Raw genomic sequence first — 14581 nt, forward strand, 5'->3', positions numbered from 1 at the left:
CCTTTTCATTCACAACCTGATTTCGTGCTCCCTTTTCATTCACATACTCATTTCGTTCTCGGCCCCGGAGGTAGCCAAGCTTTCGCGATACATGTCGGGCAAGGCAACTACTGTGATGTCACAAATTTGTTGCGGAGCCCGTATTTCTTGAGGGATCGGAATCACACGCCTATTATCCAATATCTGGACCAACAGTTACATTTCTTCGAAAAACATAGAACTAATACGTCAATTATGTCACATTACTGAAAGAACGTGGTAAGACAAGCCGAAAGCAGTATCCGTGTAGCATCACTGAGCACCGAGAGACGTGCGTGCACATCTCAAGTGGTCATGCTACCTTCTGACGGGTATATAACACAGAGAGAGTTTTGGCATGTAACACAGCATCAGCGTATCGGAGTGCGCCAATAATTATACGGTATTGTTCTGCTCAGTTCACGCGTTTGCCGTATATATGTGAAGGTGCCACGTAGCATCCTGTAATAGAATACAGAATTATGTCTACATGAGTTATAAAGGAGCTTTTGTCCAAGCCGTTTTCTGGGCGTTCTTTCTCAGAAAAAGGATATAATTGAAATGGTTGACCAACACCAGAATTAACGAACTACAGTCAAAAGACCCGTAAATACACTGGACATTTTCATTATACTGCGTATACGAAATTTGACTGGTTATCCGGTAGCTGTGATCTAAAAGCGGTGTTTTGCTGATAATGTTTGTTGTTTCGAAAAGGTAAAAAAAAACTAATTGGATCAAAACTGTGTACATGCATTTGGGAAATTTGGTGAAGTTGCCACCGAGCCCGGAGTGTTTGTTGAGCGTCTGTGAACGTCTGTAGCTATAGCTGCTTTTGGGGAAAACAGAATAGAAACTGCGCTTGATGGCCAGGTTATCTAGACAATCTAAAGATAAGGCGGGATAGCGACATCCGTAGAAGTATTACTAATGTATTGTGCTTTCTGGGGACACTAGAGTTGGCTTTTCAAGGATATTTTGAAACAAATTCTACTAACGAGGAAATTATTTGGAATTTTTGAAGTACACTCAGAGTATGACCCTCTTTTAGCGGAGCACATAGATACCACTACTGTGTTTAAAGGAATTTTTAATTGAACTCAAAATTACCTAATACAAGCCGTAGGTTCGAACATTTTTTGTGGAATAAAGTGAGAAGTCGTGAATGTTCCTCTTTCAGCCATGATGGCTGACGAAACTTCAGATGAGGCAAATAAAGCACAGTTTTTTACTGTCTTGCATTATGTATATGAAGGAGAGATGAAGAAAAGATTCTTGGCGTCTGTGGTATAAGTAGTGAAAAACATGCCCAGGCTACTGCAGACCTTATCCGGCGCTTCTTATCAGAATTCAGGTGTAATGAAAACAGCGTTCGATGGTGGTATAGCTATGGCGGGAAGTGTGGAATTGGGTTCAAGTCACGCATACCGAACTCATAATTTTTCATTGTTATGCTCATGTACTGAATTTCGTTTTGTCTCAAAGCACCGGGCAATACATGAACCTAAAATATGTTTTTGTTCGCTTAATGGACTTACTACTGATTTTTCTTCTTTTTGAAGATCATCTAAACGTGTTAAACTATTTGATAATTTTTTGCAACGTCGTCTTCCACACCTCCATCCAACGTGATGGAATTCATCTTCAAGATCGGTAAACACTGAGTGCAGGAACAGAACCAAACTTTTTGATGTGATTATGAGTATGCTGTGCATTAGTACATCCTCAATATGATTCAGATATTTTGGCATTAATTAACAGCTTTTAGGCATTTTTATAAGCCTTCAAATATGTTTTGATCTTGAATACATTTGACAAAATATTTACCATCACCGATATGTTCTGCAACATCCTTCTTAACCAATCAAGTGATATTTTGTACTGTGAACACAAAATCCAAGGAATTCACCGCTCATTAGCAGCAATACGTGACGATTCTGAACAATTTTTCCAGTAAACCGTGTCTCAAGTACGAAATCCTACAAGAGGAAAAGGATTAACAGTAAATGGATCTAATGCCAAGTGTTTGATAATATCGAAAGCCACTTGGATTTTAGATTTCAATATTACTGTAAACTGAAATTTTTAAACTTTTGTCACATGAAAACTGTGGCCAATATTCTCCCAGTTCCCCGAAAGCGGCTTCCAAAGGCCTTGGATGAATATGGAAAGGTATGTGAAGCCATTCGATTGAAAACTAAGCTGACTACAGTGCACAGCACTCAAGAGCTTAGAGATAAAACCATAAGTGAGCTACCGAGCAAGGTTGCACAGTGTTAGAACTCTGGACTTGCATTTGGGAGGACGGCGGTTCAGCCCTGCGTCCGGAAATCCAGGTTTAGGTTTTCCGTGATTTCCATAAATAGCTTAAGGCAAATGCCGGGATGGTTCCTCTGAAAGGGTATGGCCACTTTCCTTCTCCAACCTTACAGTTAGAGCTTCTGCTCCGTTTCTGATGACCTAAAAATCGACGCGATGTTAAACCCAATATCGCTCCCTCCTTTTTTTATGACTGAATTGACAAAACTACTGAACAGTAATTTACTGCTAAACAAAAGTTTTCAGCAGTTTAATAAGTTAGTGTCATTGCTGTGTACAGTTCATGAATGAACGTCTTCAGCAGAAAGGTCGTTTTAAGCGCTGGAGAAAACCAACAACTACGCTTAAAAGCTTACTGAGAAGTCAAACTGTCTTCACTTGGAATTATTTCAATCGATGTTGGCCTACTAGGATGATTCAGAAAGAAGGAACATTGCTTTGAAGAGGTGGTTATCAAATTTGGTTCGCAGGAGGGAAGAATGGAATTACAGTTCCGTTTATCATGCAGGTGTGATCTACGGAAGCGGCAAGAGTGAATGTAAAGCCTGAAACTAGTTATTTTAAGTACAAGTCTGCTAATAGTAACATAAATTGATACTATGTGTAATTATTTCAATATATTAATATAATATTCAATACTTCGGCTATCTAAAGGTGAAGGCACGCCACTGAAGCCGGTCATAGCATCCGGATGCTGACACTGAACCGAGGACATCCAGGCTTACGACCTGAACTCGGCTGAAGTTAGCCACCAGCTGTCCCCCTGCTAGCAGGCACCAGGTCAGCTCCCGGCAGCACAAGAACTAGCGAGGTCTAAGCACAGCCTATTGTCCTACAGCTGGCCTCGTAGCAGTTACACGAGATCTCTCACAACAGGTTGACGACTGGCGTGGAGTACTGCTCAGTGCTGGCTGCGGATGATGACAGATATTGTGTAGCTGGAGCGAGCAGTAATTGCGGCCACTTGATCCAGCCCTATTCTGACAGGACATCATTTGTGATCAAGCAAACGACGGAGGCAGTGCGGCGCCAGGTCCCGCCTCGGTGTAGTCCAGGTCACCACTGAGATGGCCTGGCCCTGGTACTTGTAGCGTCCACAATGTTCCAGCAGCGGCAGCGGGCAGCAAGCTACACAGGCCCCAAAACAGCATTGTTAGCTTACTCAAAGTTCACTAAATTTCATATCCGTAATAATTAACCCTTTACTTATTTGACTAGTTCTCATCCTCTCATATTGTACTGTGCAAATCATGTCCATCTTATATTTTCCGTGTATCGAGCTCCTAGAGCCTTTATTTCAGAGTGTGCATCCGTGTAAATGTTACACATCAGCCCAGGAATGTACATCTAACTCTGTACTATGTTGTAATAATGTAGCATTTAAGTAGTTCTGTTCATGGGCTAGTCACTAGTTTGTGTGCCCTTCCAATACTATTCTCGCTGTACTTTGTATCCATTCTTTTGTTATTTTTATGGTAAAACAACACGTAAGATAGGCTATGTCACGCAATTTCAGTAATTTATTATACAGTAGTTTGATTTTGACATAACGTTATTCAGGATTTTAATTTATGTGCCCTTGCATCGGCAGTATGGAATGTTCTACGAACCAGTTCCTTTTTAAGTGACCATTTGTACCTAGGATGTATCTTCTGGCTTCATCTATTTTCTGTTTTCTGATAAAAGGCTGCGTATGATTTTATGTTCTTAGCCTCACATAATTTTAACTTGTATTTCAGCTGAGACAGATTTTTACCAAGAAAACTCTTGCTATACATATCGAAAGTTTTTTGGCTCATTTTTTCAACACTATGTTGTTAGTTATTTATAAAAGTTTCTAAATAATATTCTTAAAAATAACACTTCATAACTCACGCTGAGCTAACGCCATCTGCCTTAGTCAACGCACACTTGCCACAGACCTGATGTGCCTCGGCGTTCAGTACTGTGCCTGAGGTCGCAAGATGTAGAACGACGCTTCCAGCATGTTAACCATTCAACATATTTTACAGGTCTGATCTTGCCTTTTATTCACTGGATCGCATTACACGACTTGGCCGGGTAATTACTCCTCATTTTTCCACTTTTTCCTTCTTCACTAGGTGCACTGTAAGTTTCATGAAAATGATAGTGTGCAGTTTTTGGTTTTCTAATTCATTCCGCTTATTTCAAGGTTTATCGGATGTTATGCTTTTAACACATGACGGAGGCATATATTTTCCTCGATTATTTTTCTTGCTCATGACGAGGGGAATTTATTTTTGCCAATGCTTTATCAGCGATATCCCATAACTTGCTTATCGACATTTATACGTAAGTGCAATTTTTAGTTTTCCTAATTTCAACCAAATCCCAAGGTAGTATCAAGCCTTTATAATTCGACTGTATTTTAATGTAGGAAAAACGCGCGTCATTGATAAATAAATAAGCATAATTTCAACATCACAACCAAGACTGCTCTCCACTCCACATACTAGTATTTATGTTCGTAGAAGTCAGTCATAATTTTATTTCCAACCGCATGCATCTATCGAAATGACCACGACGGGAAAAATCTGAGAAATCAGAACTCATCGTAATCTTACTACTAGTCATACCTACAGCAACAGTCACTATTTCCGAATGGAACAGGAAATAAGAGAAAATGACAGTCCTAACCAGAGTGCCTTCTACCACTTTCTTTAAGATACCATGTCAAGTAAAAACGTAGATGTACAAAATTAGCTTGGTATCAGTTCGAACTCGCAGATACCCATTGGTTCATACGGCTGCCGAGTGACAAGATACTACAACCCTGATGCAAATCACAATGCCACTAAACAAACATGGATTCGTTGGCGACGAGAAAAGAATCTTACCACCTCAAGACAAAGCAGACCAGAACATCATTTTTATCACCATAGCGGATCTCCATTGGCCTGTGTTAATGCAGAACTTTGACTAAATTTAAGCTCTTCAGCCGAGGGGGAGAGCCCTTGTCCCAGCAGCACATGTAGGAGGTTCTCTTCTTTTAAATTACTTTTATTTATCAGATCCTGGTAGACCATGCATGGAAAAGCTGCTTGATCGTGGAACAAATCAACACATAGTTTACCGAATACTGATTAAAAAATTATAAATAAAAGATTTTAATATTTAATAAAAGACGAAAAAATTATGAGAAAGTTTACGAATAAGTAACATTACAGAGAACAGTTCTCTACTACTGTGCGGAGTACGCCACACGGAAAGTTTTCAACTTGGATTTGAGTACGTGGAGTTTACTACAAATTTCGTTCAGTGCTTCTGGAGGCCAGTTGAAAATTAGACCTACTGAAAAGTACACAACTTACTGTATAAAACTTAAACAAGCGCTACCCAGTTGCATATCGTTTTTCCATGTACTGCTCACAAACGTAGCGGTTTATTCTCAGTGAATCAATGTTGTTAAAAACAAATGCGCATGGTGGAAAATACGTACAGGGACGGCAGATTTAGAATTCGGAGACATTAGAACAACGCCAAATGCGAAGTTCTGACGATACAGATCAGATCGAGCTAAGAATGTTGTTGATTATTGCACAGACGTGCCAGAAATTTAATACCTTTAACACCATACGAGGCAATAGAGTGGAAGCAAGCTAACTAAATAAGGCTTCACAAGGCGCTACGAAACGGCAGTACACACATGCACCATTCGATCAACTGATGCACCAGGAGAACTAAAGAATCACGTTTCTGTTCGTGAGCCGTTGCCGTATTGCCGAACGAAGGCTCTCGTTATGTCTTTTTCTCATCTGTCAAACACATCAATGCGCGACACACCCCGTCTAACCAGTCACAACATCGTCAATATGGATTACTGCCATTCATTTATCAACTGTCAAAACATTGTCACGGTGAGCACCCGAATATTAGCAGATGCCGTTCCTGCACGACTTGAAAGAAATATGTTCTGCTTGTTTTAGCCAACATAATCGAATTGCTTATAAGTTTCCAGGGAATCCCATTTTCAGACTAGAATCGTTACAGGGTTTGTAGCATAATGCTAGTTACAGTAAACAACCAAATAACAGTTTTTTACAAAAATTTGGAAAATTTGATCATTGTCGCATTTTGATATTACACTATTGCAGTGGAGATACACGAAAACTGTTGTAGCATGTCAACATGTTACCTCGTCACGTGTGCATACTGTTTCATTAGACTATGTTTTAACCATTATACTGTGATATTAACAGAATCTTCCGTCGGTTCTTGGTAGAACAACATTATAATATATGTATAAAAAGCATCGGTTTGCTTTTGTTCTACAATAATATTGTAAAACAAAAGCAAACTGGTGCTTTTCATTTATCATTAAACTGTGCTTTGCTGAAACTCCGCATTCACCCTTGGACGACCAATAACGAAGAATGTACGAAAACACAACAACTTCTATTCTGGTAAACATGACTTTGTAAGTACTTCTTGTGTTAATATACATAGTTTGAAGCCAATCTTTAGCTTTCTGCTACATAAGATCTCGTAATTGAATCTTACGAATCTGCAGTCTTTAGATTTGCTAACCTTTAGTCATCGATTGTGCACGAAGGTGTGTGTTGAGTGATTGTGGGAGGCGGTTACTGAAGAGGATGGTGGCGAAAAATAAGAGAATGACGGCCGTGAAAGTCACTGCAGAACTGAATGTCGCAATAACGAGGCCTGTCAGCAACAAAACAGCACGAAGAGAGCTCCATAAGCAGAGACTTGCAGGGCATCGGTGATGCAAACGCCTGTAGCAACAAGCCATTAAACTTTGGCTGTGTAGCAATGGAAGAAAGTCATTTAGTCGGATGAGCTTTGTTTCACGTTGTTTACAACTTCTGGCCGAGTTTGCGACCCATGAGTGATGCATGTGAGAGGTTCTGTGATGATCTGGGCAGCCACATCGTGGTTCTGCATGGGCCCCATAGTTACGTTGTAAGGTCGTCTTACTACTAAGTATTATGTGACCGTTGTGGCCGATCAGATCCACCCCATGGAACAATGGTGTCTCCCAGTGGTGACGCTGTGTTCCAAACCGAAAGGATCGCTGGTCACACAGCTCTCATCGTCCATGATTGGTTTTGTGAGAAAGAGGATGAATTTTCACATCTCCCCTGGCCACAATAGTCGCAAAATCTCAATATTATTAAGCCTTTGTGGTCTACTTTCGAGAGAGGGGTGAGTGATCGCTGTCCACCATCATCGTTGCCTGAATTTGTCACTATTTTGCAGGAAGAAGGATATAAGATTCCCTTCAGAGCCGTACAGGACCTCTATTTATCCGTTTAAAGATGACTGGAAACTGTTTTGAATATTAACTGGCTTCCTACACCGTATTAGGCATGATTAATGTCTTGTGTTTCTGGTGTTTTCATATCTTTACAACAACCTGTATCTCTGTATTTTTAAAATAACTTTAACTGTTTTAGCATTTAGAGATGGAGTACTTTCTCGTGTTTGCTTGTTTCTTTCTCCTCACTGCAATTCAGTAAACCTCTTCTGTTACTGAATTAAATGAGGAAACATCAGCTGCCTCTTCTCTGCACCTTACTCTCGCTCCATTATGTCCGCCACTACATTTCTTTTGTCGCCCTAAAAAGTGCGGCAGCTGAGAATTTGCAGACTTACGATTTTTTCTCTCCCTTTCTCTTCATTTTTGTCTTCACTATTATGAATGCTGTTTTCACTCTTTTACAAGTATTCAAACTGTACTGATTCCCGTCGTTTCTGCCTATCTTTGTAGTTAATTTCTATTATTTTGTATATTCTTCGCCACTGTTTCTCATAATATTCTCTTTTCACAAGCACACTCTCTAGCCACTAAGAAGTGTATGGCAGCGGGTACTTTTAGGGTGTCTTTCTAGCCCAGTCGTGCACGGAGCGCGAGAAGAATGACTGCTTTCATCTTAACAAATCCGTTAGCTTCACGTATTTTATTAATTACCCTGTTTTTCGTTTTTTAGTATTGTTTCAATTTTCTAGTGATATTCTTTTTTCTTTTTGCACACTTTCATTTCTCTAGTGATTCTGATATTTTTAATGATAAACTAAAGGAACCAGAGATTGTTGAGACACACTGCATGTTGTACCACCAGACAGAGAGACCTTCAGAGGTGGAGGTACCTTGGGTACCCAGTAGTACGTCCTCTTGCATTGATTCATGCCTGTATTCGTCGTGGCACACTATCCACATACTCATCAAGGCACTGTTGGTCCATATTTTCCCTCTCCTCAACGGCGTAGATCCCTCAGAATGATTGGTGGGTCATGTCGTCCATAACAGCCCTTTTCAAACTATTCCAAACATGTTCGATAGGGTTCATGTCTGGAGAACATGCTAGTTACTCTAGACGAGCGATGTCATTATCCTTCACAAGATGTGCAAGATGGTGGCTCGTATTGTCGTCCATGAAGTCGAATACCTCGCTAATATGCAGCGCATATGGTTGCATTATCGGTCGGAGGATGGCATTCATGTATCGTACAGCTGTCACGACGCCTTCCACGACCACCAGCGGCATACGTCAGCCCCACATAATGCCACCCGAAAACAGCAGGGAAACTCCACCTTTCTGCACTAGCTGGACAGTGTGTCTAAGGCTTTCATCCTGACCGCGTTGCCTCCTAACACGTGTCCGACGACTGTCTGGTTGAAAGCATATGCGACACTCATCAGCGAAGAGAACGTGATGCCAGTTCTGAGCGGTCCATTCGGCATGATGTCGGGCCCATCTGTACCGCGTCGTATGGTGTTTTGGTTGTAAAGATGGACCTAGCGAAGGACGTCAGTAGTGAAGTTGCCCATCATGCAACCTGTCACGCACAGTTTGAGTCGTAACACGACATCCTGTGGCTGCACGAAAAGCATTATTCAACATGGTGGCGTTGCTGCCAGATTTCCTCCGAGCCATAATCTGTACGTAGCGGTCATCCACTGCATCCCTTGGGTGGCCTGAGCGAGGCATCTCATCGACAGTTCCTGTATCTCCTCCACGTCCGAACAACATCGCTTTGGTTCACTCCGAGATGCCTGGACACTTCCATTACTGAGAGCCCTTCCTGGCACAAAGTAACAATGCGGACGCGATCGGAACGCGGTATTCATCGTCTAGGCATGGTTGAACTACGTACAACACGAGCCATGTACCTCCTTCTTGGTGGAATGCCTGGAACTGATCGGCAGTCAGACCCCCTCCGTCTAATAGGCGCTACTCATGCATGGTTGTTTACATCTTTGGGTGGGTTTAGTGGCATCTATGAACAGTCAAACGGACTATGTCTGTGCTACAATATCCACAGTCAACTTCTATCTTCAGGATTTCTGGAACCGGGGTGATGCAAAACTTTTTTGATGTGCGTATATAGGTTGGATAGATGAAATAGTGAAGAAAGCAAAAGATTAACGAGGTAAAAAGACAAGGCTTAATAGAAATCCATGGATAGCACAAGGGATACTGAATTTAACTGACGAAAGGAGGAATCCTGAAACTACAGCAAACGACATACGTAGACTGACTAGTTGCGTGTCTCGTTTGCAGGTGCCAAAAGCTCAACTGAACGTCTAAAATACGAAACTAGCAAATTGCAACATCGCTGAACAGGAATGGCTAGAGGTGGAATCCAACGTTGTAGAAGCATGCATAACTAGGGGAAAGGTATAGGACCCTTATGCTGTTAGCTGTCTTGTCATTTCGACTGTTCTTTTTTGTTTTGTTCTTTACTTGTCATATGTTCTGCTGTCGTTTTCCTTCGGCATCGGATTAGATACGTACAGTGTTACCTGACACAATTTGCGCCTGAAATATGCGTACCATTGTAATGAATTTCATAACCATGTCACTATGTGACCTGGGACCTCTCTATATCCTACTTCCTCTCATTAATATAAATGAACGAGAGAAAGGAAGATATGCAAAGGACACGTGTCACATAGGCTCATAGTAAATACGCTATTGGTGAATAAAAATCGTTTGAAGAAACGGTTTGTAGCTGACACTGAGTTTGTTATATCATCCGTTCACTATTATGCTTTCTACGTAGATCTAAAGTTCAGTCAACCTATTTCAACTCACATACATTATTTACATTTTTCCTCTATAATTAGACATTGCTTTTTACATTCAATTCAGTTCCCGTTTAAAAAGGCGCACTGACACCGACAACACAATGTTACTTCGAATAAATACTGTTCCTGCTAACATGCTTGCGTCGACCTTGTACGTATTCACTCCAAGATCTCACTTCGTAGATTGATTAGTTGCACGCCTCTTTTACGCGCCAAAAGCTCACCACAGTTCTCATCTGACGGGGCATCCCCGAACTTCCTGTAATGTTCGATCCAGGGATAAGTGAGGAGAATATTCGACACCCAGCAGTAGTACGGATATCTATTTTCTTGCAATAGAAATATGAAAGAGACCTGTAGAGGAAAGAGAAGTAGCGGTATGAATATCAAGGGCTCACATGTCATACCAGCACTAAGCAAAGAAAGGGAAACTAAAAAGTGCGACTAATATATGGAGGGGGGACTCAAGGGAAGTAGAGGCAATATTATAGAAAGGGAAGAGGAAATAAATGAAGATGAGAAGGGTGAAATGACGCTGCGACAATAGACAGATCAACGAAAGACTTAAGTCCAAATAACGCCGCTCGACTACATGACTTTTCATTAGATTTACTGAGATACAGGCATCACAAAACTTTCTCACCGTGTACGCTGTATGCATCAGATATGCGAAATATACTCAGACTTCAAGAAAAATGAAATAATTCCTAATTCAAAGAAGACCAATACTGACAGATGTTTGACTTAATCATCAGTTGAATAGTTCCTATTTTAAAGAAGGCAGATACAGTCAGATGTCTGACTTAAGCATCAGTTGAATAATTCATTGTTGTAAAATACTGAAGCAACTTATTTACAGACGAATGCAAAAGGCAGAAGCTGATATCTGGGAAGATCAGGTTGAAGTCCAGAGAAATGGAGAAATGTAGGAACATGCATTCGATCCTGAGCCTACTGTTTGTCTTATAAAATAGGTTAGAGAAATGGAAACTTGCATTCATAGAATCTGCTGATTTAGAGAAAGCTCTTGGCAGTTCTGATTCGAGTACAGTATTTAAATTTCCAGAGGTACAAGGGATAAAACAGAGGGAACGATGGCCCTTCTACAAATTGTACAGAAACCAGAACGCAGTTAAAAGAGTTGAAGGCTATGAAATTGAGAAGGCTGTGAGACAGGCGTGTAACTTTTTCACTGCGTTATTCAAGTTGGTCATCGAGGAAAAAGAATACAAGAATAAATTTTGAAAGGAACCTAAAAATAGCATGACTGTAGGGGTTCAGACCCACATTGTTTACATTTGTGACATCACTTGAACAGGTCAGTACAATACCCTTGATACTGTAGACCATTCCCCCTTATCTATGAGGTTAACATCATCACATGACAAATTACACCCTCCTTCCTGTATCTCCGACATCATTCGCAATCAAAAAAACCGAATGTCATTTCTTGGAATAAAAGTGGTCACTAAAATAGAACAGGCAGTACATACCCGTAATTCACCAGTGAGCGAAACGAAAGAGCCCGCCACAATGTAACACATCAGTTTCCGTCTTGGCTATGTTCAAAAGTATCCAAAAATCTGAATTTTTAGCCTCACATTCAAAACTATTTATTCAAAAAAATTACTCAAAAAGTGTGACATGCAGTATTATTTCTTCATATGATATGTGTAAGCTTCAGTATGAGCAATACACTTGCACACATATACCTTCCTTCAATCACATTCAAAACTATTTATTCAAAAAATTTACTCAAAAAGTGTGACATGCAGTATTATTTCTTCATATGATATGTGTAAGCATCAGTATGAGCAATACACTTGCACACATATACCTTCCTACACACACACACACACACACACACACACACACACACACACACACACACACATACACAATGTTTATGCCGTGAACTTAACCGTTCAACAGCACTTGTGAGTGTCTATAGATTAGTCACCGTTCCACACAGGGGTTAGGCACAATGGACCCTCAACCTAAATATGATGACAGCTATATACACTCCTGGAAATTGAAATAAGAACACCGTGAATTCATTGTCCCAGGAAGTGAAAACTTTATTGACACATTCCTGGGGTCAGATACATCACATGATCACACTGACAGAACCACAGGCACATAGACACAGGCAACAGAGCATGCACAATGTCGGCACTAGTACAGTGTATATCCACCTTTCGCAGCAATGCAGGCTGCTATTCTCCCATGGAGACGATCGTAGAGATGCTGGATGTAGTCCTGTGGAACGGCTTGCCATGCCATTTCCACCTGGCGCCTCAGTTGGACCAGCGTTCGTGCTGGACGTGCAGACCGCGTGAGACGACCCTTCATCCAGTCCCAAACATGCTCAATGGGGGACAGATCCGGAGATCTTGCTGGCCAGGGTAGTTGACTTACACCTTCTAGAGCACGTTGGGTGGCACGGGATACATGCGGACGTGCACTGTCCTGTTGGAACAGCAAGTTCCCTTGCCGGTCTAGGAATGGTAGAACGATGGGTTCGATTACGGTTTGGATGTACCGTGCACTTTTCAGTGTCCCCTCGACGATCACCAGTGGTGTACGGATAGTGTAGGAGATCGCTCCCCACACCATGATGCCGTGTGCTGGCCCTGTGTGCCTCGGTCGTATGCAGTCCTGATTGTGGCGCTCACCTGCACGGCGCCAAACACGCATACGACCATCATTGGTACCAAGGCAGAAGCGACTCTCATCGCTGAAGACGACACGTCTCCATTCGTCCCTCCATTCACGCCTGTCGCGACACCACTGGAGGCGGGCTGCACGATGTTGGGGCGTGAGTGGAAGACGGCCTAACGGTGTGCGGGACCGTAGCCCAGCTTCATGGAGACGGTTGGGAATGGTCCTCGCCGATACCCCAGGAGCAACAGTGTCCCTAATTTGCTGGGAAGTGGCGGTGCGGTCCCCTACGGCACTGCGTAGGATCCTACGGTCTTGGCGTGCATCCGTGCGTCGCTGCGGTCCGGTCCCAGGTCGACGGGCACGTGCACCTTCCGCCGACCACTGGCGACAACATCGATGTACTGTGGAGACCTCACGCCCCACGTGTTGAGCAATTCGGCGGTACGTCCACCCGGCCTCCCGCATGCCCACTATATGCCCTCGCTCAAAGTCCGTCAACTGCACATACGGTTCACGTCCACGCAGTCGCGGCATGCTACCAGTGTTAAAGACTGCGATGGAGCTCCGTATGCCACGGCAAACTGGCTGACACTGACAGCGGCGGTGCACAAATGCTGCGCAGCTAGCGCCATTCGACGGCCAACACCGCGGTTCCTGGTGTGTCCGCTGTGCCGTGCGAGTGATCATTGCTTGTACAGCCCTCTCGCAGTGTCCGGAGCAAGTATGGTGGGTCTGACACACCGTTGTCAATGTGTTCTTTTTTCCATTTCCAGGAGTGTATTTCTGTGAAATATGTGATGCTTGTAAAATGTCACAAGTTATTTCATCATCTAAAATGTCTGCAAAAATACATGAGCAACACAAAAATGCGATGTTTATGTCAAATGTCAGAATGATTTTCACACACAAACATATCTCTCAAAATTGGAGCCAAAAATGCTACTGTGAACTCTCAAATTAATTCTCTCCTTCCATATCAAAATGGTTCAAATGGCTCTGAGCACTATGGGACTTAACATCTGTGGTCATCAGTCCCCTAGAACTTAGAACTACTTAAACCTAACTAACCTAAGGACATCACACACATCCATGCCCGAGGCAGGATTCGAACCTGCGACCGTAGCAGTCGCGCGGTTCCGGACTGCGCACCTAGAACCCCTAGACCACCGCGGCCGGCCCCTCCGTATCATTTCAGTGTCTAAATTGTTACAAAACACACATGGCAACAACTAATATGCTAAGTAGGCATCTGAAATTTAATTTTTAGATCTAAATCAGGCAGTGCACAAAAAACACCTGACAAAGTCTACAACTGCACGAAACTAATTTTGGCTCAAATGTTATGATCAGCAGAAAACCACACAAACAAACAGGCAGTCTGATTTACTGTCACCTATTGGCCAAACCCATTTAATGTCTAACTTGCACTTGATGCTTAAAATACGAGTGCAAATTCTCAAATTAATTTACATAATGCTAAGGCCACATTCCAATTGTTGTGCAACTGTG

This window comes from Schistocerca americana, chromosome 5, assembly GCF_021461395.2.
Source record: "Schistocerca americana isolate TAMUIC-IGC-003095 chromosome 5, iqSchAmer2.1, whole genome shotgun sequence".
NCBI lineage: Eukaryota > Metazoa > Arthropoda > Insecta > Orthoptera > Acrididae > Schistocerca > Schistocerca americana.